General features: G+C 39.1%; 1 long non-coding RNA gene across 1 annotated transcript in view; it reads right to left on the bottom strand.

The window, feature by feature from the left end:
* Positions 1-24,619, bottom strand: part of LOC136014890 (uncharacterized) — a 78,277-nt gene that overhangs the window by 39,790 nt on the left and 13,868 nt on the right. Inside the window, exon 2 of the long non-coding RNA XR_010612915.1 lies at positions 10,375-10,506. This is a non-coding gene — a long non-coding RNA (uncharacterized LOC136014890). The remainder of the gene's footprint in view (positions 1-10,374; positions 10,507-24,619) is intronic.

Genomic DNA, 24,619 nt, shown 5'->3' with positions numbered 1-24,619 from the left:
TTTCCCATAACTTCATTTATAATATATGTTGCTTACAGCACAGCCTGAACTCTTGCAGGTAATTCAGCTGAGCAAACTGTCCTGCTCACAGTGACTCCTAAGAAAGAGGCCTTACAGCAAGCAGCCAGGTGATAGAAACACAACAGAGCAAGAGGCTATTTTTATTGTTCTGAACAGTTGGTATGGCTTATTTCTTTACCCCACAGAGCTTCCAAAGTTCTTACTCATGTACTACAGAGGAAACCTAAAGTACCATTCGTATGGTTTAAAAGCAGTTTCTTTTAAAGTAAGGTGAACTCTAAAATAGTGGTCTACAATAAAGAGAGGTACATCTTATCTTCTTTTATCCTCTATCATCTATATTTTATCGTCTGTTTTATCATTAAACCCATTCAAAGATTCTTTTTTATATAAAAACTGATGCATGATTTTAAGAAACAAATGGTTAAGCAGTTCTTTCTAGACAATAGTGCTGAGAAATGGTTTGCCATAGAGTTATTTGGGATTAGGTATTTTCATTAAAAGAGAAAAAAACACAGAAAAATAATATTTCTGACCTCAGACCATGTTAATTCGAATTCCTGCACACATCTAGTTCAAAGGCCGTTTGATTAGGGCAATTGAGCAGGGGATTAGTTCCCCTGGTCTTCTAATCCTTGCATCACAAGGATTAAGCTTTGATGATTTAGCATCTCCCAGCTCAGTTTCTGCATCATTTTAGTACTTCTAGAGTGGGAGACATAATCCTTGGCCAGCTCCAGCATCTGGGAGGTTCATAAATTCATTGAGAAATCTCACATTCACTGGGGAAAGCATCGTTAATGCAGAATTAAAGCTGCCCACAGTTATTTCATGCCCTTCAAGCCTGCTTCAGGTCTAAGTCCCGCGTATGAAAAAACAGGAAATCAAAGGATTAAAGGGCATGTCTATGAAAACTTGACACTCACCCTTCCCTGTCCATAGCACCGGAATTACCTGCAAATCACCCACCCCATTGCCTTGCCTGGAGAAGGTGTGATTAGCCAGTAGGATTAGTCACAGCAATTCAACAGAGCTGTGATTCATGCTAAAAGGTAATCTTGATGGGCCATTCCCACTATGAATGGGGGAGCAAATTCCTCCGCAGGACCATCCTTAAATTCAAGGACGGCTTCCTGTATCTTCAAGAGCTTCTACACACCTCGGTTAATCACTGTGCTGAATCGGTCCTTTAAATAAAGATGTCAGCAGCTGGCCTGTACCTGTGTGTGCATGACAAGTTTAATGGCAGGTCATTGCAGGGTTAGATTGTGTCAAGTGCATAAAGGCGAAATAACTATGAAAAAGAAGCAAAGGGCTTATCAAATGTGGGAGATCTGGTGTCCCGGGGTTGAGGTGCGCCAGGAATTTGGCTGCAGGGCATATGTAGCCACCCCTTCTGTACAGTTCAAAGGCACCCTTCGTTATGGGAGCTGTTCACTGAGCAGGGGCTGCACAAGAGAGGCAGGGTAAAGAGTTGCCTGAACATGTGCTTTAATTCTTCATTCCTTATGTTCATAAACCTGTTCTTTTCCTGACTTGACACTTTCTAAAAAGGCATGGGACCTCATCAGATAGTCTTTGCTATGCTTCAAGAAAATTATTTGAACCCTAGCTTCCTAACCTTATTTGTTTTCTCTAAGCAGAGAGAGAAACATGATTGATGAAGTTTAGACATCCTTTAGGCAGCCAAAACTATGACAACTTTACAGTAGAGATGCTATGGCAACTACTTAAATATAAAGGAAGCTATGTGATCTCCAAGTGATTCTTCTGTTACTTATAGGAGTGGGGGCTGAAATATTTGGGGTTGCTGCTATTTATTCCCTTAAAGGGACAGTGATACACACTGGCTGGGATAACTACTGCATGACTTGAAAACTTTGAGCTACATCCTGCAACAGTCTGTGCAAGTGCACCTCTGGTTCAAATAGGATCACATCAATGATGTAGGCCTCCCAGACCTGCTGTGTCATGTCTGGGTTTCAGGGCTCCTGTCAGGGGACAGGCAGAACTAATCAGGGTTTCCATCTGGGTATGTATCAAACAACCCTAGACAGTCCACCAATAGCTCAGGTAAAGAATCAAAGTCTGAACATCTTTAAAACAGCTTAACCCATGATATTCCTGTATACCTAATCCTAGGCTTCTCTCTCTTCATACACTTCGTTTGTGCCTGTGCTATTCTAATCTTCCATTTTCTTCCCATTAAGGTACTAATCACATGCTTCATCCCCCTCATTCCAACTGTGTTTAAATCCTCTCTTTCTTTCAAACACCCTAAAACTATAAACTTCTCCCGTTTGATCCAATATCTCTGTACTGGCTAGAGAGTTAAACTGCATGTAAAATTGGACTGTACAGTGTAGCACAATGCTTTTGGATATAATCCAGCCTCCATAGGAGTAGGAATTTTGGGTACCCAGCATGCTGGTGCTGCTCTGCTACTACTCCAATATCATTAGGATTTCCAACATAACAACAAGCACCTTATTCTTCCAGGACTTCAATGCTAAACGTTCCATATTATGGTAGCAGAGAATATTTTTAAAGATTTACCTGAAGGAATAAGGTGAATACTGTGTAGAAAATGATGTTGCAAAAGAGTTTAACTGAAGTAGGCACTAGAAACAACAGGATAGAATTTATCTTATATAAATTATAGATAATATCTGAGGATCATTTCAGTTCAACTTCAGAATGAGAGGTGATGCAAGGACTCATTAGATCGAGCAGTTAATTTTTCAGAACAGGTGACCTTCACTCAGCTGAGTCTTAAAAGAGAATACTTGGCTGTGCTGAGGTTAATTAGAGTTGGTTAATGATCTCCTAGTACATTTATAGAATATGATAAGCATGTGAATTTAAGACACCCCTATAAAACAGATGACTGCTATTCAAGAAAAGTTTGGTGGTTTCCTCTAAATGAACAACAAGGGCAGGTCAGCAGTCTGCATGCCATGAATTAAATCTCTCTGCTGAAAAGTCTTTTCTGATCTGACCTTTCTGTTTTCTTTTCCCCTATGAAACACCTCCTCTTTGCTTACTAAGACTGTTGTCTATCCCTTTAAACCTCTCCCAGAACCTTGTTTCTGTAACATTATCTACCAGATACAAGCTTTTCAAATGGTAGAGAAGTACTTGGGTATTCACTTGGTCTAGCTGTCCAGCTGAAAAATGTCACCTTTGTCCTACCTTTCCCCTCCATCCATTTACTTTGTTGCTTTCATTGACTGTCTGATGTCTAACCTTTAGGCATACCCTTCCAGACACACAGCTGCACTTGACCTCTTCTGAGAAACATCAACACATCTAACTGAATGATGTGTTATTTTTAATAATGAACATCAATGGAATTGCTCTTACATCTTCCTTTCAAGAGGCTTTCAAGAGAACACGTGCCTGATAAGGGTGGAAAAGAAAATAAGCACTTATGCAGATTCTAATGTTCTGCTGATCAACATTTTGACAGTACCTGTGAAATGGTTATAATTGACAAAGTCTGTACCTCTTTGCTTTAGAGATACCTGTCATGGAGACAACCTGAGGCTGATGTGGGTCAGAAGAGTAGAAGACATGTAGGATTACTGGGACTCAGATAGCAGCAGATAATCATGATGGTCAGAAAGGAAAGGCTTAAATAGGCACAGCTCGAAAGTGAGGATTCTTATTCCCTGCAATGCTCAAGGAAATTACTTGTGATTTTGCCATGTGTGTTCCCAGAAGCACATAAACTGCTGCAAGATGACAGTGCCTGGACAAATTAAAAAGCCTCAGTAATTTCTGTCCATGCATGTGAGTAATTCGTGAAACTTGACCTATAATCACTCAGACTATCACTTCTGCCTTTGACCTTTGTTCCTATTCTGTCTCCGTACTTCAGTTTATCCTCACAGCACTCGTGTAGGACACATCAGTATTCTTCTTCCTTTTGCAGAGGAGGAATGAGGCATTGAGACATCATTTGCACATTACTGAGCAAGAAATAATAATATGAATCAAGGTTTTCCAAGTCCCTGATAGCTACTCAAACCATTTCTTCCACTGTGTCTTCCTGCTTTCTCTGATGATTAGGTGCTGCATCTTCTCTGTATATTAAATCCTTTCTTAGGTGGCCTATGTCAAAGCAGGACTTTTGAGTACTAAAATGCAATGCCTAATTACTGAGGAATCTCAGAATAACATCTCTAAACAAGTTTAGAGAACTGTGATACTCAGTACCTAAACTGTGTGTGCCCACCTCCAGGAAGGGAAATGCTGGTGCTGAGTGAGGTGTCCCACACAACCAGCAAACAGAGCAGATGTTTAAAGTTGAGGCTGACAACAGGCATGGTATGCCAGTATTCAGAGCACTGAGCCATGAAGCAGGAAATGCTGAGGAAAGGGATATGTCTCAAGTTCTCTTTCTCACCTCCATTTAGTAGTTTAACACAGGTGTGGAGTTAGGTACATCTGTGAGGCAGAACCAGAAATCAGCTCTTGAGCTTTGACATCTCAGTCATGCATTTAAATGGAGACAAATGAGGTGGAAGTACAGCCCATTCCAGTAGTTCCTTCTTGCACTTTCTGTCCTTCTTGCACTTACTGGCCACTTTCTGGCCCTCTGCAGTGTCATGAGCATTGAACCCAGGATTCCTTTTCTGCAGAACAGCCAGTTCTGTAGAACAGATCAGCAACATAAAATACCTAATGAATTGTGGCCTGGGAGACATAGGTCCTCCCTGCCTTCCTGAGTTCCCAGACATGTGGTGGTGTACTGTGAGTCCTATTGCCCTGTTGTTCCTTGCCACGTGAGCTCTGTAGGCCTGACCATTTATCCTCAAAAAGAGAGAAGGAGAGGTGCACCAGGCAGTTTAAATGAGATTTGAATTATTTGGCTAAAGTAGCTGGGAAATTGTCTTAAATTGCTCTTTATGTGATTAAAAGCTCTTACTGCGTTAATGATAATACCATCAGTTGCTGTTCAGGAAATGTAATTTAGTGAGAATTATGAGATCTGGTTCCTTTTTTTTTTTTTGTTCTTTGCCACAGATTTCCAGCATGACCTTAGCAATCAAATCAATTCAGGTCAAATAACAGTGAGCTTGATACTTTAGGCATTGGCTATCACAAGAAACTGGAGTACACCTGCACCTGATTAGCTGAGTTTAGCATTTACCCACTTTTTGTACACAGCAAATGGACAAGCTTACCCGCTTTCTTACATTTTATGAATGTGCTGATCAAACACTAGTTTATTCTGAAGTTAAATTGAGATTATAACATTTCTGTATGTTATAGGAAGCCAAATGATGTTTGCAAAGCAGCCTGAGACTCTTACATGCATTAAATTCTGTATGCAAGTTACTTAATGCACATAGCTTAGGTAATAATTTTTAACCTCCTGAAGTTTCACAATATACACCAATATGTGATGTGGATGCTTCCTCAGGAAACTGACATTCACAGTGTATTGTCAGTCTCTGATTTTGAATCTGTTGTAAGAACATCTGGGGCAACCATGACTTCAGACAGATGTTACTATTATGGAAATGTCTTGACCTCATCTCTGTGAGAAGATCAAGAGTCATAGACAGTGCCACTGCTTAAGACATAGCAATGCATCAACAGTATAATTAATGATTAATGTCCTATTTATATTGTGGTAATGTTTCCAAACCACAATTATATATCAAGACCTGCTCCTGCTGTACAAACACGTGCAAACATGATTTCTGCCCCGAAGAGCTAAAAATCTAAATCAGGATATAAAAGCAGTTTTCAGGGCCTGAAAAAAAAAAAGTCAAATCTGTGACAATAGAAGATTGTGCAAAGCAACTCATCTACACTGGAACATGAAATTCATGGTTTCTGTATAAGGGAAAGTGATTTTAAGCAACATAAAATGTTATGTAGATACTCCTATTTCGGAATATTACTGGCTAATTTAAGTGTAGAGATTTGCCTAAGTGCTTGCCTACGTGTTATATATTTTTATCATTATCTTCATATAATTATCTAATTAAAAACTTGGTAAAGTTTCCTTACGTAGGCACCCAGAGGGAGTACAAAGGTAGGCAATTATGCAACTGATGCAGGGAAGTAATATCAGCACACTCAGTTATACTTCGGAGGCTTCCTTACAACACACTATATGCACCCAAGTTATATATCTACATTTTAGGAGTTCCTGATTTCCACGTCTTCCCAGTTCCAGTCTTTCTGCCCAGAGATTGTTTCCAGATGTCCAGTAGCCCAGTTGAAACAGTACTACAGCTCTGCCTGGACAATCTGACAAGATGAAAACCAAAGAATCTTAGAATCTTCTGGAAGTTTTGTACAGGTCAAATCTAGAGAGTTTGTGCAGTTAGTCCTTTGAGTTTTACTGCGTTGGATGTTCATAACACAAATACATTTCTGTTAGGAAACTTCCATTAAGGAAAAAGGGAACCCTCCCTAAGCTAGAATATATACTGCCCATGAACCTTATTTTATAGAAGAAAAATGTCTTTTCATTTTACAGTGTTGAATTATTCAAAGCCCAAAGCTAGACAAGGGAGAAAAAAATTATATATCAAAGTAACTGTCTGAATGCTGATTATGTCCTCTTTGGAAAGGAGGGGGAATTATCACGGTTTTCTTCCTACTGAACTATGCAATCAAGAGCAAAAGGAATAGCCAGAGTAGTAGTCTTGAACTACAGAGTGAGTTTTGTTGGCACTCATCTGTCAAAGGTGTGATGGCAGTATCCATATCAGATTCCGCATACTGTTATAAAATCACTTCTCAAGTTATATCAGAATTACTTTTTCAGGGCATCCTTATGCAATCACATAAAAACCATTACTTTTCAAACAGACAGAATGACGTAGCCTCAGCTCACCCTCAAAAGAATATTATGAATTCAGATGGATCAAGAGGATGGGAAGAACAGAACACCGGTAGCTGTTCAAACAGGCTATCACATCAGAGCCAGGGGGCAGCTTCAGCACAGCAGTGCAGGGAGCACATCATCCTGATGCTGGCATGCCACTAAATGCTTTGGGTTCCTTGTAGGTAAACAGCATGTACCCAGGACATACCCATCTAAGTACAGAAGGGTTGTAGACAGGTGAAAAACGTACACTGTGAGTTGAACACACGGGATTAAATTTTGCCTCGGGTGTTTGCAGTTAAGACTACTAGTTTTATTGCCTGTGGCACAGGGTAGAGAACTGTGAAAGAAACTAGAGCTACTGTTGCTCTAGGCTGTTGCTAGAGGACATTCAGGCAAGACAGGCACTTGCAGCTGCTAAAAGTCTGGACACACACAGACACACACTTAAGTAGTGTTTTCCTCAGACTTCAGTCTGAGTGCTCAGCAACCTTTTCCACCATGTCACCGCGTGTCTCTGATGCACCTGTGGTTCCTACACTTCCTCAGCCAGCCTCCAGTTCCTCCACCTTCCCATCCTTAGCCCCCCAGCCCAGTCCCCTGCCCTCCCAGGCCAGCTCTGCTGCTGCAGTGATGGGGAGGCAGTGGAGCAATCCCAGGAGTGGTTGCCCCACTGCACTGTGCTCAGCGGTGTGGGACAGCTGATCTGTGGCATCATGCTTCATCCCAGAGCACGGCCCAGCTCATTGCTCATGTCAAACATATCATTGCTCATAAGCAATGTCCGATACACTTTAGATAGGGCTACTAAAGTCCGGACTTTCCCAAAAGGTTGTAGTAAGCCTTGTGGATTGGCAGGGTTTATCATGCACCTATGTTGCTTCTGGACCTTAACAAGTGTTTTGAGCATTTATCTTCCACACAGAGCCATCTGGGGAAGCTAAATTGGGAATTTTTGCACTGCTTTCCGTTATTTAGTTCGCATGTGCCCTAAGGTAAGTGAAAAGAAAGTATGTCTTGCAGAACCAAAAGCCCAAACAGTAATTCTGATGTTAAGAGCATGTTCACAGGTATCTATCTGAGAATGTCTTTGATCAATATTACCATGTATTTGGCTAGAAGATATCCAAACTTTATTAAATGCATTTTACTGAGAAATGCAAAACCAGAGTGGACAATCTGATTCCAGACTTTTATAAAGATTGATTACAGTTGTAGATTCTAATTGCATGTTAGAATTGGCATATTCCTGACCAGTACTGTCTATACTGATTAAGTCCCTGAGAAGTCTCATAACCTTGCCTAGCAAATAGAAACAACATATTTGTCACCACTACCCTCCACTCATTGATTTTCAACAGCTCGGGATCCTTAGCCAGCATATCAGATTAGTGCATCAGTGGCTTTCCACTAGAAGAACTCAGACATCAAGCCTCAAACCACCTTTATGAGGTAAAGAAAATACCTTTGCTATATACGTAACCTGGGGTCATGATTAGCTAATAAAGTTAACTATCAGGATGATAAATTTCTACTTCCCCCTTTGGACATTAGGAATGGTGAGGCTGGAATTGCAGTAACCAGTTGCATACCGTCATTGCCCAGCTGCACTGAATGTCCTGTCCTGGCATTAATATTCCAAAATGCTCTTCTATTTTCCTGGCTTTTAAAGGCAACTACATTTCAGCACAGAAGTAAAATAGCTGCACTGTAACAGGGCTAAAATCAGGCATATATATTGTCTCCATAAATATCTGGAAATATTTTTATGTTATGACCATGAACCTTAAAAGTACTATCAGGGAAGATACTCCAGGATTTAAAATCAAAAGCACCTGAAAATACTGATAATATGAATGAGCTGAATAGTATTTAGGAATTATTTTCCTCAACGTTCAACAGTGACGCTTGTAAGAAAGAACAGATGAGGAAAGACGGAAAACCAAGTTTCTGAACTAAAGTACTCTGTGAAGTCAAGCATCGAAAGAAAATCATGTGCTTATTTTCCTCTGTTGCTTTCTTCTGCCCAGGAACTGCACTGTTAGTGTGTGTGGGGGTGGTGACCTGCAAATCAAAAAGAGCCACCTCTGTCCCAGCCCTAGGTTAAACCAGGTAGTGTTGACTGGCCTTCCTGACCTTACTGTTCAAAAAAATGGGATATTTTTGCTGCCTGAGCTCTGTTAGGTACATAAGCGCTCCCTGTAGAGAGATATTTCTGCAGGAGTCTTGCCTTTCAGATAGGTCCCCACAGCAAAGAGTAGCTGAGGCACCCTTGGCTTTGTGTAAACTAAAGCCACTGAATTGGACTTGGGTTTGGTCCAGGTTTTGTCTCATTTTATGTTTGCTTGAGAGCTGAGAGGAGTGTGAATAGGAGAAAAAACAGGAATCAGTGGCAAGTTAGGAAAATCAAAAGTCTGGAAGAACATCTCTGCTTGAAGGAAGGGCTTTAAGCCACTGTCAGCTGAACCCAGGACAGCCACCTAGCCTAAATCCCTGTTATAACAGAGGTTCTTCATGCAGTGTAAAGTGGTAGCCAGGAACACCATGGCTCCATGGAAAAATTGTATCATAATTACTGGTTATTGCTTCCCTCTGCAGAGGTGCACTGTCAGGCTTTCGCTCTGCCTTGTCCCCAGGGGTGGTTTCAGAGCTGGTTGTTGTGAGGATTAATTGACTGCTTTTATGCATAAAAGGGGAGAGGAATGGAGAAAAAAGTGGCAAAAATACCTGTGGAAAAAGACTAAGCATAAAACTGAGAGTCGTGGGGGATGCCTGTGGGCTGAGCAATGGTTATAGCTTGAAAATCTGAGATCCTTTGTGCAGAATGAACTGAGGGGTCTAGGGTAGGCTAAAGCAGAAATCTGACTTGGAAATGGACTGTAAAGAATAGTGTGAATGTGGTGGTCACTTGCTGTACAAATATGGTGCATTGCCATTCTTATTAATGAAAACATAAAAAAAAGAAGAAACACTAGGCAGGAAGAGCCAGGATCACAGTACATATTAGGAGCAGAGTGATTTCCAAAAAACAGATGAGGAATCAGTGGCCATATACAATTTCATACCTACTCAGTGCAACTAATGAACACTAGTACTGATACAAATCAAGTATTTGTGCATCAAATCAAACACCTAACTGCAGACAGCTTGCTTTTTTGGTCCTGGAAGCTCTGAATTTGTGAATTTGTCCTGGATGCTTGAAGAGCTTTCAGACTAGACTGTGCCTACATATGTGTGTACAGCTCAGCAGTGCACCAACCAACTCCAACACCTGAATCTCACAGTAGAGTTACATTAAGGATGGTAATCTATTGATGTATTTACTGACAACAATTTTTCTGTCAGAGATAACATAAAAAAAAATGACTTCTGGATTTTTACAAGAAATAAAGTGTAATATTAATGTCAAAAAGGCTGTTTAGACAGGAAAGTAAAGGAATTGTTAATGTAAAAAAGAAGATTCTATAGAATAAAGACAAGCCCTTCAAGCTAGAGTGACTTACCTTCATGATGCATTTTAATACCGGTGGGACTTTTTTTTCCTTCAGGTTTCACTAAACAGCCATAGCTAAAAGGGGTGGACTCCTGTAGATAGTATCCACATGGCTTGAAGTTATGGCAGAACACAGCAGCATCTATGATAAAAATAAATACATTAAAAAAAAAAAAAGGCTAAATAGTGGCATTCAGACTAGTTCTTTAGTGCCGTCATGGGGACATCCATGCTGATCTCTCACATGACATCTACAAGAGCAAAAGAAAGCTCCCTGTGTAGTAAGATGGTCTATTATCTCCTGTTATACCTCCAGTTATCTTGGTTTAAGCTAGAAAGTTTTAAATCCTTGCCATTTTTCTTTTCTTTTTTATTTTATAACTGTAGGCAGTTGTGGCTCTGAGTGAAACTGGTAGGAATTTTGAGAACTCTTCTGTAAGCCTGAATTTAGGAAACAATAGCAGATGAAAAGCAACAACTTTCAGCCCAAAAGTGTTTCACATTGCAAACTGGATACGAAACTGTGTCCCTTAAATCAGTGGATTCTCATAGGCAATGTCTCCCTGTGAGCAAGGAGGAACAAACAAGCAGACTGGAACAGAAACACTCTCAAACAAGTTATGAAAGCAAAGAGAGTGCTCAGGAGCACAGAATTACTAGAGGAGCAGGCATAGGAATGTATTCAAGGTCATACACGCTTTTGTTCATTTCCACTGGAATATTGTTTTGCATGTCTTCATGCATCAAGGAATATACCCAAGTCATGGGATACCAAACCACAACAAAGGTGTTGGTGTAAGTAGAATTTGAGTATCACAAGATATCAGTTATGGTTTCCTAGCATTTTTCAGATATTAGAGATTTGTCTGTCTGGCATAGACATGACGTGAATATGAGTTGGTGTAAGTCGGAAGTAAGATAATGTCATTGGGCAGGGTATAAAAGGTGACCTCATGGTACAGGATGATCTATTGGTAGTTGACCTATGAAAAAAACATGAGTACCAATGTTCAAAACCACATACTGCCAGGTTCTAATCCATGCACGTATTTCCTGGAAACTTTGCCAAACATTTACAAGTAAAATCAGTCTTGGTTATAATGACTTCTCAGATAGACATACAGACACCAGTGAAGCAAAGCAGTTTATTATTTTTCTTTTAACAATATCTTTATTTTCTGTGATACTTTCATGCTCAGCATAGCTACTTAGAAGTCTTTATTAGAAAAAGGGAAAGATTTAAAAAAAGAAGAAAGCATGGATACAACTAGGGTCCTTAATCCTTATTTAGTCACTAAGTTCTGCTTTTCGAAACTAGTGAAATCTCATGCCTGCTTATGTTCTGGACATGTAGCACACTTGGAGTTTAGCTATGAACCCAGGAATTTAGGCATCCATTCTTAAAAACAGTTTTTTTGCATGTGTCCAGCTTGAATGACTGTTGCACAGCAGGCAGATAAAAGGGTGAAGATAGTGAGGTGAAGGCACTGGCTCAAGTGTCAGGAGATCTGTATTCTGTGCCTGGCTCTGCCAAGCCTTCTTTAAATAGTTGCATCATCTCTGTGCCTCATTCTTTCCCATCTGCAGAACAAGGAAAACAAATCCCAATTTACATTGGCATTGTGACCATTTAATTCATTACTGTCTGTAAAGGAGATCAGTCCTCTGATAAAAGGTACTAGGGGCATGCAGAGTATTTCTGTAATACAAGTATGAAAACGGGGATACTGTCAAGGTCTGCCTTAGCTAAAGGAAGGACTCCAATACTAGCTGCAGTCCCTCTGAGCTGAAAACTGACTGGGCTTTTGGTATGTGGCAGGATTTGCAAATTCTTATCAACAGGAATAATATTTAGCACTAGTGAAGATTTTCTTTAAAGGTAAAGTTACTGTTTTAGTGATACAGAACACTTTACTACCCAGCTTGTCAGTGTTGTGTGATTTATGCTGCAAAGAATGTACCTCATCTCTCCTATATATTCCTACTGGTTTCTGTTAGTGAAAAGCACACCAAGGTACTCTAGGGCCTGTAAGAAGTCCATCACAGTTTAATGGCTCTTTTTATTTCTGACTATTGAGTTCCATAAAGTTCTAGTGACAGCCATTAAGTCTTTCTGATGCCTTATGGAAGCATTGTAAAAGGAACATTTAAGGCCAAGTGAAGCAAATGAGAAGTTTTCTGTTCAGTATGCACCTCAAGTGACAGTCAATTTAGGACACACAAGTGCTCAAGACAAATGTAAGTTATAATACAGGGGTTGTTTTACAAAAATAAAATATCCAAGTTTTGGACTGTGGCTGAAGTCAGTTATACTTCAGGCATATGTGATTCTTGTTGTGGCCTTTGAGTCCTACTACCATGTACCTCACCAGTTCTTTATCCCTTCAACATCACATACCATATTTCTATTGCATGCCTCCCTTTTGGTATCGGCAGTATTTTGTTATTTTACCAGACCTGAGGTAACAGAGGCTGTTTAAGCACCACAGACAGAATTGCATCTTGACCTGGTCACAATTTTTCCACCAAAACACATTTTCCAGAAAATATCTCTTTTTCACTGGTAACTTTTTTTTTTTTTTTTAACTCTCTTCTGTATTTTTTTTATTTTTCCTGAAGATACAATGACACTTTGAAAACCTTTGGCAGAAGTCTGACAAGTTGGCTACCTGGCTAAAGGTGTGACTGTCTGATGGGCTCACAATCTGGCTAGCTTCTTAGGTAAGTGGCTAATTTTCTTGGTTTCTCTGCTTGTATCAGAGCAGGCATTTTGTCTGGCTAGTGGAATGGGTTGTTCCCATTTGCTGAAAACTTGGCCACTGGAATTTTGTCCTAAGTACAATATTAGCAACCTGAAGTTTTACACAAAGCAGAAGCTGGTTTGGTTAGGTTTTTTTCTTTCTGCCCCCATAAATTACCAGTAATATACAGCAGTAAGTTGTGCCCAATTGTAAGTTGCTGCATCCAAGTAGAAAGGTCTTGATATCACTTTTGACTACAATTTGTGTTTCAATGTGTGTCTAAGGATGGTGGCAGTAGACTGCAGTCATTTCTGGTGTGATCTAGAATATTACTTATTTCCATTAACTGATTGATTTCTTCAAGAGTAAAAAACATGAAAGCTACTGTGTGCCCTCCTTTTTGCTCCTTATCTTATGATCTACCAAGATATTTCAAAAGTATCCTGGCTTAGATCCTTGACATTAAAATAGTGTTAGAATTTTTCCTCTTTCCCAATGCATGTGAATGCATGTGATGGTCTTGTCCATTTTTGTCTGTGTAATGAAACATCAGTGCCCTAGAGGCACTGGTCATTCATCTGCTTAGGTCAGCATTCTTAACACTGTTTTGTCTTCTTCCAGGCAGGCTTTTTGTGCACCATCATCAGCAACACATGAAACAGCATGCTTTCTTAGATCTTTTTCAAGTGACTCCTTTCTCTACACAGTTTCTTGAATTTAAATATAGCTATCTGACAACTGTGTTGACATACAGATGTGTACAGTTGTCATATTTTAGAGGCAAGGATCACTATGTTCCCAATGAATTTGCATAAATATTTTTTTAGGGGGTTGACTCTGTACATCTTAAGTGCAAAATATTTAATGGCAGTCAGTTTAATACAGATTTTAAAATTAAATTTCTCTTTCCCAGCCCAGGAATGTATTTTATTTCTAATTAATGTAACTCTCATATACTCATGCAGACTATTATATACTGCACACATGCAGTGCAATGACAACTAAAATTTTTTTACCACAATCCATCTCCTTGGATCTTCTGGGCTTTCCTGTGTCAGACAATATATATAAAATATGCACTTCTTCCTCAACATTTTGTAGAGGAATTATTGAAACTAGACGAATTTTCAACAAAGTGTATTTGGGTTATTTATCCTGATGATTTTGGGTGACATGGTCTAGTGTGAGGTGTCCTTGCCCATGACAGGGTGATTGGAACTAGATGATCTTAAGGTCCTTTCCAACACAAACCATTCAGTGATTCTCTGATTACTAAAGAAAGACCACAGAAAAGTGTCCAGGAATGAGCCTCCACCTGATGTGTGATAAACCCCGTGAAGGGCTGGAGCTGCAAACACTTACCCAAAGTGAAAGTCTATCAGCAGACAACTGCAGAGCTGCTCTTTAACCACATGTGATGATTATGCCATTTTTCTGGGAGGTGAACAACAGAAACAGAGGAGAGAGTTGAATCTGAATGGCTCGTGTCCTAAGTGCTACAGCCCCTGAAATACTGAATAAAGGGGCAACTGTCTTCCCAGCAACAGTTCTGGGAACTATTCCCTCTCTACATATTTGTATTTCTGCTTCTGTAAAAATTCTTCAAATGAAATATTTTAGGTTATCTAGAGCATGACATGTCAAATTAAATTATTTTCTAATTTTTGTTTGGCAAGAAGATTCAAATTCCGAATTTTCCTCCAAATTTTTATTTGACAGACAAGCCACAGAATCAATTATTTGGACAACTATTGTGTAGATGTATCTGATGAAATAATTCAGAGCAAATTGGACTGAAGAATCACACTGGTTTTCCATGTTTCTGTGAACAGATAACCTCATTGCTAAACAAATATTTTCAACTCTTTACCTTCCCTCTGGCTTACACATTTCTATAAATTTTCAAGGACAACCAAAACATGCAAATGGAGCTTGCCCTTTTCTGTTGGGATTTCTATGCTAACATGTGTTACTCTCACCAGACCTGGAAAATAACCTGTGTTTCTATGGATGTTTTTAAAAACATGTGAAAAATGTGTGTATTTTCTCATTATGTTGCATGCACCACTGAGGAGACAGGTACGTGCTATTGCTTTCTTTTGTAAATACAGAACATGAGACATAGGTAGGTAGATTGTTTTCTTGACTCTACCCAGGAAAAGCCTGTACAAGTAAATGAGACTGTAGAGTCAGATGTTCTGTTACCCTCAATAAATTTAAGGAGCTAGCAGCCCTCAGAGGCTAGTTTCACCCTGTTTCTGCTGACACAGTAGCAGATCACAGCCATAGGAACAGTCATAGCAGTGCAAACTAAGAGGACAAGTCTAAATGTCTTCTAGAAGGGGTCTAAAGCTGTCTAAACACTGAAATAATTGTGCTTTTTGAGCTGAATAGGCAGCAGCTGCTGAACTGATGCAACTGTAACAATCCAACAACTGCAATGTGTGTAATTTTAGCTTCTATTGGAATTATGTCTGCTTCCTCAAACCTCCACCTGCATTGCAAAGCTGACCATTTGTCCAATTCCTTTGCTTAAAAGACTGACCTCAGGATTTGTGTCAGATAGTTACACAGATTAACTGAGTAGATGGTTTTAAACAAACATCCACCCAAGTGGTTAACATGTGCTAATCAACCCAGCAGAGTAACAGTCATGTGCCTGCATCTTTTCCCATCCAGAGTTGCTAGAGATCTGTTCCTCTGAGTGGTGCAACTTCTGCAGTGCCCAAAACAGGTACTGACATAAACTCTGGTTTCTCAAAGCATTCAAACCTGTGTTTAAATATCACCACAGCAATCAGATTTGAACCTTGTATGAAGAGTTCAGTTAGAAGAATACAGGAATTTCCATGAGAAATCAGGTTGAACATCCAGCTAGTCCAAGCCTACCTGAGACTGTGGTCAGACCAGAGGTTTATAAGGCAGGCAGAAGAAGCCTACAGTAGATGGATGGAAATTCATCTATGCTAGAGTGGTTTAAGCACTGGGCTACAAGATCATAGATAACTTCCTGTTCTTTTAGTTCAGTTCGTAGTCTCCCTTTTCCAGACTACCTGACATATTCCATACTTTTCTCATGTAGCTCTTGCTTGCCTTTGATCTATGAAATAGATCAGTCTGTCTTCCTGTAGAGGCTTTGATCATTTATCCATGCTTTTCTGCTCCCCATTCTGGATTTGAAGCAGCCTTCGCAAAGCGGCTTGCCATGGTCCTCTGGCGGTCCCTGGGCATCCTATCTGGCATCAGGCATAGCAGGGTGCCTCTCCACTTTTGATTCCACTTTTGACTGGTAAGCAGAGGGGTCAGGGAGAGGAACAGAATTTCCCAGACCCTTTTTGTCATCATGTGTCATCTTACTGCTGCATGTTATGATCCTGAAAACCATTTGTAGTTAAATATGTAAAGGGTTTTTGAGTAAAGTGTGCATTATTGACAGATAAAATTTGAAGGGTGCTGTGACCCTGGGAAATAAATGAGGTTTGGCTTCTCTGTCACAATTACTAAAATTGCAGATAGATCAGCTCAACGAGTATGTACAATTTGAGTTCATTTTGCATTGGTCTCAAAGCAAACTCATGTGAGACCTTGAAAGGCATATGCTGAAACTCTGAGTAGGGTTCCAGGCACCTTGAGCTGATTAAAGTTTGGGCAGACCTAGTCTTAACTTCTTTCCCTCCTTCCGAGTCTCATATTCTTTCCTTCTTCCTTGTGCTAGAACTAACATTCGTATGTCTGCAATATGATCTGGCTTATGACATTATCAACTTAAAGATAATAACTTTTAAAAGGGTTTTTTTGTTTTGTTTTGTTTTGTTTGTTTTTAACTGCTAAGGCCACTTGAAGGCCTATGGACCATTTACATTCTTCTTCCATGATAAATGGGATGTAAAAGATTCAAAGACTTTAAATTCACCTGCCACAGAAAGACATGTCTCCCATCTCTTCCACTCAGCTCTAGGAGGATTTAATCTTCTAAAATTCCCTGTTCTACTTAGTGATGTGCCTAATTAATTTCCTTAGTGTTTGGAGCTGCACTGCATAAGGGAGCACTGTATCTGCAGAGCAAGTTCTTAAAGCCAGACCCAGACCCTACTGTTGGCGAGAGGCCACTGGAGTGGGAGAAGCAACAGACCTATTTCTAATAAGCATTTTGTCCATCAGAAGAATGTCAACAGACAAATTACTGTAACCTGCCTGCTGTAACCAGCTCAGCCTTTCTGCAGATGAAAGCCCAGATTGTATTGGAAGTGTTTGTTTTGTCATTTTTTAAATAAATGAAGAAATCAGTGGTATATTCACAGCAGCCAGTAGAGCAAGTTGTCATTTTAGATGGACAGTCCTAGAACCCTTACTGCTGGCACTATGTGACTGCATTTCTGGCTGGTATCAGCATCAATCCTAGCTGGGTAAACACAGATTTGCCTGAGTCACAAATTTTAAGCTGTATCTGTTGCCATGCTTTCATCTACTAGTTTCAGGAATGTGGTTTCTGCACTGGATTCATCTAGAAATTCCCCCCCAAGACACACTGCTTGTCAGTATCTCCTTAGGGCTTGTCTTCAGTGCTAAATGCTGATTTTTCTGTCTTCTTTTTCTCTTTTTTTAACCCTGGGGTAGCTGATGTACATCAACAATCTGAAAATAAAAGGGAAGGTAAAGAATACCTGCAGCCACAAGAACAGTTGCAGGAGTGGGTAGAGCAGTATGACAGGGGAGAGATGCTGTCTGTGGGGTAGAGTCTTAGTAGAGTAGGACTTTGTAATCTTAGAGACACCTGGGAGCTGTCTACCATGTCATCTTTTTCATGCTGGTGCAAGTGTTGGGGGAATAGGACTGAGGGTAAAGGCTGTGCAATGTGCACAAGACACAGAAATTTTTTAAACCATGATTTTGGAGGCCTGACTTTTCCATTTTGAGCTGTAAAAAAAGGTCAGTTCTGTATTTTTCACACCATTTCATGCACAGGTTTGTCTTGTTTTCAACTACATTAGGGCTCTTCTGTACTTTCATCTTCATCATTTTATTGTATGGTACCTCTATCTGTCTGTCAAGGCAGTGCCCTGGAGAGGAACGTTGACTGGAACAGCATTGCCCAGCTGTCCCAGAGCCTCGAACAGAATCCCAAAATTTCACAGTGAAAATATAAAGGGCTGGGTGTGGTCAGGACAGCAGGTCCATCAGCAAGTCCTGACACATTTGGCCATGCTCCACTAGCAAGACACAGAAAGAGGACTTCCTTTGAGTCTCTTATGTAGATATTTAGATATTTTTTCTGTTCAATCACCTTCCCTTCCCAGGGAAAATACTTGCCTCTCATAAAGCTAGGATTAGTGCTGAAATCGTGGTTACTGTCATTACAAGGTGAGGTCTTTATGTTTAGCTAGGAATATATGACAATGACATACCTTTGTGTTTGAGATTTTGAACTGATATCATTGTGCCCAAGGGAGGTAGAAGACGAAAGTATTAAATCTTCTTGGTTACATTAAATTAATCAAATTAAGGCAAAAGTCAGGGAAAGAAAATGAAGTTCTTGAACATGTCTTCAGCCATTTTGCTTTCTCAGTATATTGACACTGAGAGAATATATATCCTCATTCCTAACTTTTCCTAAGTCTCTGTATTGTAGGATAGTTCCAGCAGTTGGCTTTTCAGCCTGCATGTTTGCAGGTCTCTCTTTGACTTCAGTTCCATTTTGCATGCCATCTTTCCTTCTTCCACGCCCTGTTCTTTCCCCTCAACAAGAGATGCAAATAGGTAACTGACAGCTTAAGAATTTGGGATCATCACTAGCTTTCATGCTTGGAGATCATTATTAAATGAGACATGAGAAATCTGCAGTCATGGAAAACATGTTGCTAGCTTGGAGTTCAGGAGTCTCCACAGATTTTATGCCTGGAGATCTGACATCCCTTAAGTGCTGAAGTTCCTGTCGCTTCTGACTGTGAAGACAACCTCAAAGTGGTCACTGCTCCTAACCTGCAGCCAGGCAAGTTTAAACAATCCTAGTCAGAAGCGTGAGTTCTCTCTTTGATCTCTGTGAGCAGTTTATTGTTTATCCTCAATTAAATATCTATTTTGGACTTGTTTTCTAATATAGGTCTTCATGTCACACAATTCAGGTGGAGACTCTTGACATTTTAACACCACTGATATTATTTTCAAGATAAGCTGAAATTTTTAGTTTGCAAAAAGTATTTTCAAGATGAGCTGAAGTTTTAGTTTGCAAAGAGACTGAGGCTCCTAGATGTGCAAGTAATCTCTAAAAGGAGTCTTAGGCTCCTAAATCACTGAAGTGCGTTTGAAGACTTAACTTCTTTACAGAAAACTGTAATGATTAGACAGAATACACCCTGATACATAGGAAGTTATGAGTGGCTTTAAGGATTTAGCTTAAGTCAGGAGGCAATTAACTAAAGCTAAATCAACACAGAGAATGATATGTCTACTCAGATTACCTCAGTTTAACATCAGAGGCTATACAAAAAAAAGACTTACTTGCCTAACACCTTTTTAGCTGTGTGAGTGTAACTTCCCAGCTACGGCACTCAAAGACAGTCCTTGAACAGAGCTAGCTGTCAGTACTTATAGTGCCTGACCTGCAAGACAGGAAGCAAGGAAACTTTTGGATGGCTGTTTTGAAACGACCCATATTGCAAGGCAGGGCTGATATCAGGGGACCTGGGAGCGTTAAAGGCAGAACCACCAAGTCAGTGCTGTGGCACTGACACAGTGCTAGGGACCTGGAAGCTCAAGTTCTTAGCTACTTTCCAGAACAATTAGCTGGACCTTGAGCAAGCTGCATATCACCAGTGGGTCCAACCTGCATTTTATCACAAGTGCACTGGAAATAATTTGGTGAAACATTTGGGGATTTATGAGTATATATTTTCTAATCAAACCTGCAAATTTTTCACTACACTCAACAGTTATATTTTCACAATCACCTTTTGTCATATTCACACAGTGTGTCCCAACATATTCAATTCATTTGGCTCTGCTAGTGCTTGGAGCTCACCTAAAAATTCATTTTCAAGGAAGAAGACCAATAAAAAAATTATAGTTAACCTTCACAAATATTCTCATTTCCCTCTGCCTTTGTGGTCTGAGTAGATAAAATTATCTTATGACACTCTTATGACACTTATGACACTATTTGCTTCACCATCATGTCACCTCCCAGAGATTTTATGGTTAATTCATATACACTATTTCCCTCCCCATAATATTTGTTAAAATTTTCCATCTGTCTTTAGACCATCGCCTTCCCAGAATAAGCATACTCTTTTTCTGAATTCTGTCCATCTAGCACATAGTGGGGAATAATATAATAATAGCATAATATATAATTCATATAATAAACATTTTTAAAGTTACTATTTTATATGTATGTTATAATTTAGTGTCTTTCCTGGTAAAAAATAAGTTTTAAAAAAATAGTGCTGAATCATCAGTAGTTCCTGACCTTGAGAAAGTGTAATCTGAAAGAAGAACTTATAAAAGCATGTAGGTATTCATTTACTCACTGGGTTCTGATTCAGCAGAACTTCTCACTACTTACCTAAATTCCTGTGCAACACAGCATTTAATCTTAGATTAACTCAATGTTTTAAATACATTCGTTTTCAAAAAAACACTTAAACTAAATATATCCGTAATTAAACTGAATTACAATTCCACATTGAACAAGATAGCCAACTAGGTTTAAAAGGAATCATGAAAAAGTCATTTTGGTCATGTTTCCACCCAGAAATTATACTGCTCCAACTACCTTCTAAATGCAGATCAAGATAAGTTTAGAGTGAAGTGTTTGGTTCACTACCATATGAAAAGCAAAAAATTCTATCTGCTTTTTTCAGCTTCATTTTTCCTATAGGTTTCAGTTACATAGTTGTGCTGGTAAAAGTCATGCCTCAGGCCAAAATGTTGTACTAATACTGAATAGTCCACACTGGAAATGACAGACAAAAGAATAACCTCATATGTCAAAGACATGAGTTTGTGAAAATAGAGGTGGATGGAAAAATACTTGCTGTGCCTGAAAAAATGTTCCTACATCTTAGTTAACCAAAGTGTTCCCAAACAATTAGTCTTTTTTTTGGCTAAACACAAATGCAGTATATCACTGTAACAAAACACAATAAATATGAGGATAGTAAAGACCAAAGTAGGGGACTAAAAGAAAATAGAGATTTATAGCTTTATCTATATTGTCAATAGCTTTCTGTTTCCATTCACATATTGTAAATGGCATAAATGTTAGACAGTAACTGAAGTAATGAAGCAGGAGCACACCAGTAGGAAGCAGCACTATAACACAGCAACCGCATATGATAAAGCTATATGCCAGCAGTAGGCAAAAACAAGGGCAGCTAGCAGCAGGCAAACACCAGCAAAGGACAGAGAGTACCCATAAAGGCATGTCTTCTGCAATCATCAGTGGACAGGATTAACATTCTTTTTGACGCTTTCTTTTTTAGGATCAAAATTTTCAAGTAAAATAACATACATTGACCTTAAAGTGATTTACAAAGGTAAAATAACAGTTTTTCTAGTTCTTATGAGGTTCTGGAACTGAGAGGTATAGTCAATGCTATTTTTTTAAGACTGATTTATCTACAGGACTCTGGGGATCTTTGATATTTTATAGTGAACATTTTATTTTTATTTATTTGAGTTACTGGAATCAGTCTCTGATTAAAAAATATAAGAGAATAGGAAGAAAATTTAAAGTCTAAAGCAAAGACTTTTTTTGTCTCCTAACACTTTATAGGGCATTAGAATTGGAAATTCATGAACTAGAAACTGAGTTTTAAAAGGCAGAAAAGAGTCCCCATCACCTCAGTTAATCAATGTGCATTTTTCTAGTTGGCCAGTGTCCTATATCAGTGTCCGCTCACTGGTATACTATTTCTAAAATTTTGTAATTATTAAATTTCTACTAATAATTTTGTTCCTAAAAAATAAACCAACAACACAGAGAATCCATGAATTCAGAGGTATCCTTTTGCTCTTTGTTTCTAAAAGGAAAAAGCACTGAAAATCTTTTTTATATTATGACTAAAGAAGAGTATTGCAGGGTTTTATTTTTTTTTTTGTTTCCCAAAATTTGTTGGGAAACTTTAAGGCTAAAATTTTAAAGGCCATAATATATAATAATATAATTTGAGGTAAATATATTTCATTTAATAAAAAACAGATCAATCTGAGGGAGATGCCCCTGGAGAATTAGGTAAGTAGACCGATCAATTCTTAACATCTTACACTGATTAATGTTCTTTTATCTGACAGGCAATATTCAGATATATAAACCTATAAGCCTATAATAATATAAACCTATGCCTATAGGCACATAGGCAAAGCCATATTCATGACTTCTAGTAATAGCTCTGTGGTTCCGACCACTACCTAAACTTTAATCTGATCACTAAGCATGAAATGTAGGCTGACTTCCAAAATTACTTTTCTTGGAATTCTCAGCCATATAGAAACTGAAAATCATACTGGGAAACTGTTTTGTAAACGGGCAAGTGTGAGGTGTTATATTTTAGACATATGAATATCTGAAAGATACTTCTGTTTCTGTGAGAAATAGATGAGAGTTGAATTCTCTACATTTAGGTGAAGTATCGGTCATCATAACCACCCAATTTTATCCTGGATTGATCATGCAAAAATGCTTTCCTTTTTTATTATACTACAGAAACTGGTAATACTGACAGAGAATTGACAGACTAAAACCTTAAGCCATCTTATTTTCCTTTGACCTGTGAATCAGAACTGTGTGTTTGTCTGTTTTCTAAAGAAAAAAAAAAAAAAATTAAAAAGGACCAGTGCCAGAAATCCAGCACTCACGCAACCCTTTGCTAACAACACAAATAAGTGGCCAGTGAGACTGGTGACACACTTCCTTTCTGAGCACTGACAATACAGAATTTGAATAGGGCATTGCATAACCTGAAGATTTGCATTCCAAAAAAATAGAGTAAGAGTTGCAATGATGTGCAAACTGAAATCCAGACACCCAGAGGATTAAATCAGCTATTCTCATAGGCCACTACAGTTAAAAAAAATTGCTAGTCTTGCTGTTCCACCCACCTTGCAAGAAGCAAGGACTATCTGCTGCAGAGTTTCAGTGACCCATTCCTAATTGCCTAAGCATTGTTACAGCTCCAGAAGTATAGTGAACACAGCCAGACATTTTCGGCACATCTTTTCATATATATTGATATGAAACCATATGGAGTTATAATCTGATGTGATGAAATACCATTGTGGAAAATGAACGATATAGAACGGTTTTCAGATTCCCCTCTTACCTATCCATAATACATATGTGAATCCATCTGTGAATGCAAAATTTATTTACACATGCAAATTGCATAACTGATTGAACAGTTACCAGACTTGTGTGCTCAGGTGGTGGATTATTTTAACATCTACTTCAAATTGTGTGGATCTAATGTAGGTGTTCTGCTGAGTTTATGACTAATATCCCTCAGGGGAGACCTATGAAGGAGAAAATTATCTGTCAAGAACATACTTAACCTGATTAGTCTGAGCCTAAACATTCAACCTAAGCCGAGATGGTTCCAGGAACCTTCTCTAAGACAAGCACCTCTGACTGCAGGTTCTGGATTGGCATCTCTTCCTTATTAAAGGAACATATTGTACAAGTAAAAGGATATTTTGCTGCATCTGGAAAAGAAATTACATGTAGTAAGTGTGTTTAGATGCTTAAATACTATATGTACTACTTTCAGACAGTATTGTGTATTTAGGGCATGACCCTGACTCAAGAGGCTACATATGGCAGGGTTTATTTGTTTTTCAGTTCCATTGCTTTTTATGTTTCTGTTTACCACTATCACGTCTAGTTGTTCCTCCTGCTTTACACATCCACTGACCGCATGCTTCCTCTAAAAGAGTATAGAACATCCATCTCTATGCAAAGAATGGACAAATAATGTTTTGTTTTGTTGGTTTTTTAAAGTGTGGTTTCTCCTCATATGCTGGACCTTGAGAGGGGTATGTACCTTCAGAAGTGACCAGCGTCCTTCAAATTCTTATCTAAAGGAATCCCAAAGGAAACCTTGGAGCTCTTACAAAAATTTGGACTGTCTGTTATTTATCAGATTTACAAGGACACCAGTCTTTGGCTATCAAGCCCTCTTAGAGCCACCAACTTTCCTCTCCCCTTCCCCTTGCTTTTAACAGTAGAGGTAAACATTGACTTAAGTTTGCTTCACGCTGTCAATCTGTAGTACAAACAGGTTAACTATAAATGCTGGTAAGATCTTAGCTCAGTATTAGCCCTGACATCAGCGCCTGATTATGCCAAGTTACAGGCTCTCTAGCAACTGACAACAAACATTTGGACCCGGCCTTTTCTGGGTGGGGAAACTCTAAGAGCATCTTTCTCGCAGTAACCAGTGGGCTGCTATATTTTCCCTGATTTGCCAGTCAGAGCCTTTAATGGGTGCACATTTCTCAACATCTTCATAGTTACAAAGT

This window comes from Lathamus discolor, chromosome 5 (genome assembly GCF_037157495.1).
Source record: "Lathamus discolor isolate bLatDis1 chromosome 5, bLatDis1.hap1, whole genome shotgun sequence".
Classification (NCBI taxonomy): Eukaryota; Metazoa; Chordata; class Aves; order Psittaciformes; family Psittacidae; genus Lathamus; species Lathamus discolor.
The sequence above is the reverse complement of the archived record's forward strand: the minus strand, read 5'-3'. Positions and strand labels throughout refer to the sequence as shown.